Genomic DNA, 6227 nt, shown 5'->3' on the forward strand with positions numbered 1-6227 from the left:
AAAGAAAGAAAATGATGACTTCTTGAGCTATCTAGCAGGTAGATTCAACATGATTTGTTAACGATTTAAGACCTGGAAGGTGACTGGGAGGGGTCAAGGATGAGCCCAGAGCTGAGATTTAGTCAGTAAATAGATAGTGAAACCATTTTTCAAAATAAGGACTATAAAGTTAAGAGGGTAGATCTCAAGTTAAATGTTCTTACTACAAAACATATATATATAGGCTCGGCACCTATAGCTCAAGTAGCTAAGGCGCCAGCCACATATACTAGAGCTGATGGGTTCAAATCCAGGCCAGGCCTGCCAAACAACAGTGACAACTATGATCAAAAACTAGCCGGGCTTGTGGCAGGCACCCGTAGTCCAAGCTATTTGGAGGCTGAGGCAAGAGAATTGCTTAAGCCCAGGAGTTAGAGGTTGCTGTGAGCTGTGACACCACAGCACTCTACCCAGGGCAACAGCTTGAGGCTGTGGCAGGTGCCTGGAGTCCCAGCTACTTGGGGGCTGAGGCAAGAGAATCACTTAAGCCCAAGAGTTTGCAGTTGCTGGGAGATGTGATGCCATAGCACTCTACCAAGGGCAACATAGTGAATCTTTATCTCAAAAAAAGAAAAAAAGTATCTACCTCATAGGGTTTTGTCAGAATTAAATGAGATAAAAACATAAAAATTAGAGTTCAAAAAAATAGCCAGGCATTGTGGCAGTCGCCTGTAGTCCCACCTACTTGGGAGGCCGAGGCAAGAGAGTTGCTTAAGCCTAGGAGCTGGAGATTGCTGTGAGCTGTGATGCCACAGCACTCTACCCAGGGTGACAGCTTGAGGCTCTGTCTCAAAAATAAATAAATAAATAAATAAATAAAATTTATTTGCAGCAAGGATAGGACATGGGAGGGACATGGTCAAGAGATTTAAAAGAAGAGCTAATATGTCTTGGAAAAGTGATGTTGCTATAATGGGGAGTGTGAGGGACAGATAGGATGGCAAGGAGAACAGTGAAGGAGATCTCCTGTAGGAAGATCTTGACAACTACATCGGACATTCTCTTCCCCTTTTCTGCTTGCAACTTCTATACTTCTATATTCAACATTCTTTTTTTGGAGACAGAGTATCACTATGTCACTGTTTGGTAGAGTGCTGTGCTGTCACAACTCACAGCAACCTCAAACTGTTGGGCTTAAGCAATTCTCTTGCCTCAGCCTCCCAAGTAGCTGGGACTATAGGCGCTGGCCACAATGCCTGGCTATTTTTTGTTGCAATTGTCATTATTGTTTAGCTGGCCTGGGCCAGGTTCGAACCCCCCACCCCTTGGTGTATGTCACAGAGAGTGAATGAACAAAAGTGGGTGTATGAAAAAGAGCTCTGACAAATTAATCAACAAATTTAAGCCTCTTTTTTCCATTCTGCAAAGTGGCAATTATAGCTGCTTTGTGGGATAAATATATTATTATATAGTAAATAAGGTAATGACCTCAGGTGCTAGGCTTGAATTCTGGTTCTGACATTTACTAACTGTGTGAGTAGGTAACATACCTTCTCTGTTTTACATTGGTAAAATGAAGATATTAAAAGTATCTACCTCAGGTGGCACCCGTAGCTCAGTCAGTAGGGCGCTGGCCACATGCACCAGGGCTGGTGGGTTCGAACCCAGCCCTGGCCTGCTGAAAACAAAAATATAGCCCGGTGTTGTGACAGGCACCTGTAGTCCCAGCTACTTGGGAGGCTAAGGCAAGAAAATCTCTTGAGCCCAAGAGTTTGAGATTGCTGTGAGCTGTGATGCCATGGCATTCTACCAAGGGTGACGAAGTGAGATTCCATCTCAAAAAAAGAAAAAATTAAAAGTATCTACCTCAGCTCTGCGCCTATAGCTCAGTGAGTAGGGCACCAGCCACATGAACCTAAGCTGGCCTTTTGAATCCAGCCTGGGCCTGCCAAACAGCAATGACAACTACAACCAAAAAATAGCCAGACATTGTGGCAGGTGCCTATAGTCTCAGCTACTTGGGGGCTGAGGCAAGAGAATCGCTGAAGCCCAAGAGTTTGAGGTTGTTGTGAGCTGTGACACTACAGCACTCTACCAAGGGCGACATAGTGAAACTTTGTCTCAAAGAAAAAAGTATCTACCTCATAGGGTTTTTGTCAGAATTAAATGAGACAAAAACATAAAAATTAAGAGTTCCTAGGCCGGCTCGGCGCCTATAGCTCAACCGGCTAAGGCGCCAGCCACGTACACCTAAGGTGGCGGGTTTGAATCCCCAGCCCCGGACCCGCCAAACAACAATGACGGCTGCAACCAAAAAATAGCCGGGCGTTGTGGCGGGCGCCTGTGGTCCCAGCTACTTGGGAGGCTGAGGCAGGAGACTCGCTTGAGCCCAGGAGTTGGAGGTTGCTGTGAGTTGTAATGCCACGGCACTCTGCCCAGGGGGACAGCTTGAGGCTCTGTCTAAAAAAAAAAAAAAAAAAGAGTTCCTAGGCCACAAAGAGTGTTCAGAATGTATATTATCATGAAGATTTAAATAGGAAAGATGTGATGGTAACTGTGTCTACCTCAGAGGTGAGGTGGTTCACTGGCTCATGCCTGTAATTCTAGCACTCTGGGAGGCCAAGGCAGAAGGATCCCTTGAGCTCGGGAGTTGGAGACCAACCTGAGCAAGAGTGAGACCTGTCTCTACTAAAAAACTAGAAAAAATTAGCCAGTGTCTTGGCGGGCACCTTTAGTCCCAGCTACTCCGGAGGCTGAGGCAGGAAGATAGCTTGAAATCAGGAGGTTGAAGTTGCTGTGAGCTAGGCTGACTCCACAGCACTCCACCGTGGGGCAACATAGTGAGCAACTCTGTCTCAAAAAAAGAAAAAGATATAATAAGGGAGGGATCTGGGTTCTCCCTCAGGTTTCTTATGGATCAGACAGGGTAAGGGAGGGAAGGAAACCCTAATAGCTGTTTTCTGGAAATCAATCCTGTTCTTGCAGGGAGAGACCCAAGGCTGGGAGAGGTGAGTCTCTCCGGACAGGACAGGGTGCCCTCTCCTGATCAAAGGTGGGAGCAGCACTGGGCCACAGTTTCTGGAGTGGGCCTCAACTGATCTTCCTACCCGCAAAGGTGCTGTTCCCTTTGTTGAAACGTCCCCACAAGGTTTTGGAGAGCAAAATTTGGGGGAGGGGCGCTGAAGTTGAGACGAAACTGCTTGAATGTTTCACAAGGCGAGGCAGGATAATCCAGTTAGAATGGGGGTTGGGGACGGAGAGAGCGGGGTCGGGGAATGTGAGAAATCAGGGCCCTGTTGAATTAATTTTCTGTTCTTTCAACAGGTGATGGAACGCAGCTGAGAGGTAAGGTGACAAGGTAGATGTATCTAACATGTTAAATTCAGATGTCCAGGGTTCATCCGCTATCCTCACGCAGCTGAAATTGGTGAGGCAGACCAGCAATCCAGAAGCACCATTGAGGAGACGCCAAACTAAAGGGGAGAGCCGAGTATCTGGGTCTCTCCAGAAGCAGGGAGGAGCCTACAAAGGATCCAGGCGCAGTTTCCTCCTTAAGTTCCGCCTCGAGCGCACCAGCCCCGCCCCTGCCGTTCCGATCGGACCCGCCCCCTGGAGCTAGACCCCCCACTCTGGGCCTGGGTTTCCCCGCCCCCCCAGGTTCCCCGGCTTCCGGCCTGCGCCGGCTCGGCGTCCCGGCCACCACTGCCTTGGTGAGTATAGGGCTGGGTATGCCAGATGGCCGGATAACCCCATCCGGGGGAGTTCGGCCATGCGGTCCAGCTTCAGCAGGGCCAGGCCGGGCCCGAGCTCTGGGGGTCCTGGTGACTGCTTTTACTGTGGCAAAACTGCATATCCCAGGAACTGCGGCTCTCCAGACTTACTGAGCTGACCTCCCCCTGCACCCCCATGGTGATGGGGGTGCTGGGGTTGAGCCCTCCCATTTTGACTCAGCAGGGCTTCTCGATCATGATTCCTCTTAGGTGCAGTGGATGAGGGTAAGGGGGTGGAACCCTATAGAATAGTTTCGAATCTTAGCACTGCCAGTTATTAGCCTGGACCTTGAGTAAGTACTTTTAGCCTTCTTGAGCTTCAGTTTTCTCATCTGTAAAATGGAAACATAATAGACTGTAGTGCCTAGCTCATAGAATAATAATGAGGATTAAGAAACAATGTATTCTGGGTACAGCATCTCACCCCTGTAATTCCAGCACTTTGGGAAGGAGAGGCAGAAGGATGGTTTGAGCCCAGGAGTTTGAGACCAGTCTGGTTAACATAGTGAGACCCTACCTGTACTAAAAATTAAAAAAAAAAAAATTAGCTGAAATTGGTGGTGCTTGAATTAGGTATAATACTGGCTACTCAGGAGGCTGACATAGGAGCTTGAGCTCAGGAGTTTGATGTTGCAGAGAGCTATGATTGCTCTACTGTGCTCCAGAGACCCTATTTCTAAAAAAAAAGGAGAGAGTGTATATCAAATGCTGAGCAGGGTGCTTAGTGCTTCATAGGCACCCAGTAAATGTGGATTTGGATGAGAGGCTCAGAAGATCTCTAGAGGCCTTGGTGATGAGGTAGGAATATTTCTGGGAAAGCAGTTTTAAGAGTTGTCTGGGGGCTGAACAACTGGCCTTTAGTTCCCAGCTCTGAGGTGTGGAGGAGTAGAATGACTAAGTGGGAGGAGCCTTATGAGTAATGAAAGCCATCCTGTGGAAACAGGCTCAGAGTGGATAGGTGGCTTGCCTAAGGTCACACAGCTAAAAGGGAGGTCATGCATACCTGTAAGAAGTATAGCAGACTGTTCCTTGAACCTCCCCATCACCCCCAGACTCAAGCAGTGCCTACTTATTCCCTGAATATCTGGTCTTCAGTTTGGGGATCCCAGTGGATCTGGGGCAGCAGGCTTCAGAGAAGGAGGTTGGTGGTGGTGGGGGACTAGTGCTGCAGCAACTTAAAAGTCTAGGTTTGGCTCAGCGCCTGTGGCTCAACCGGCTAAGGCGCCAGCCACGTACACCTAGGGTGGCGGGTTCGAATCCCCAGCCCGGACCCGCCAAACAACAATGATGGCTGCAACCAAAGGATGGCTGGGCGTTGTGGCGGGCGCCTGTGGTCCCAGCTACTTGGGAGGTGGAGGCAGGAGACTCGCTTGAGCCCAGGAGTTGGAGGTTGCTGTGAGCTGTAATGCCATGGCACTCTACCCAGGGGGACAGCTTGAGGCTCTGTCTCAAAAAAAAAAAAAAAAAGCCTAGGTTTGAGCTAAGGGGGGAAAATGATCCCCATTTAAGGCCCTACGGGAGTTACTATTCATTAAGGATAGTATAGGGAATGTGTTTGATCCAGGAGGCTCACCATAGCCACTTCCAACTCCCCAGGGATATCCTTGATTTCCCTATCCCCAAAAGGGAGAGAGGAACTTGAGCAGTGGGGTGGGCTGCCTGATTGGGCCTGTAGGAGGGGAATATAATTGAGAATGTAGAAGTGTTAATCTACCTGGCTTGTTCTAGAATGAGGGTGGAACTGGAGAGGAGAGTCATGAGGGTGGGGCCCTGAAGAGTTGGGGCTTGATTTGACTAGGTCTTTGAGCCCAGAAGGGCAAGTTCTTTCTGTATCTGGAACCAGCCCTAACCTGGCAACAGGAGCCTCAATTCCTGGGATGGCTTCCTCTCAGACTCAGCATATAGCTTTGAGGAAGGAAAGCCTTTCTTTCTCTGCACCTTAGTTTTTCTATCTTTTCATTGGTAACAGGGATAACTGACTCATCTATATAGGATTTGGGTTTTCCTTTTCTTCTTCTATGGATAGGCACCCCTTTTCCTCTCTCACTCCAGTCCTAACTTGACCTTTCTTCCCAGAGCGCTGATGCAGAGAGGAAGGGGTCAAGAAAGGCCAAAGTTGCAGTGTGTTAAGTCTTTGCGGGCCCCACATCTTTCTATTGCTGGCTCTTCCATCTATTTGCTGTGTGACCCTGAGCAGATTTCTGCTTTAACTTCCCCATCTGGGGGTTAAGCTAGGATTGTTGTTGGTGTATAGTTAGCTATTACAGTTCCTGTCCTTGTCTGGATGGGAAATCACAGTGCTCAGGAGCCCTCACCTAGTCACAGGTAGATAATGGGCAGGCCTCTGGGCACTGGGAATCTTCCAGAAGCTGATAAAGCAGGTCTTTCTAACAAACAGCAAACCTAGGCTAACGCCAGGCCTGATTCTGCAAAGTCTTTCACCCTCAGGCACGTGAGGCAGCAGGCGGGGATAAGCAG

This window comes from Otolemur garnettii, unplaced genomic scaffold (assembly GCF_000181295.1).
Source record: "Otolemur garnettii isolate 467f Iridium unplaced genomic scaffold, OtoGar3 scaffold00001, whole genome shotgun sequence".
In the NCBI taxonomy this organism is placed as follows: domain Eukaryota; kingdom Metazoa; phylum Chordata; class Mammalia; order Primates; family Galagidae; genus Otolemur; species Otolemur garnettii.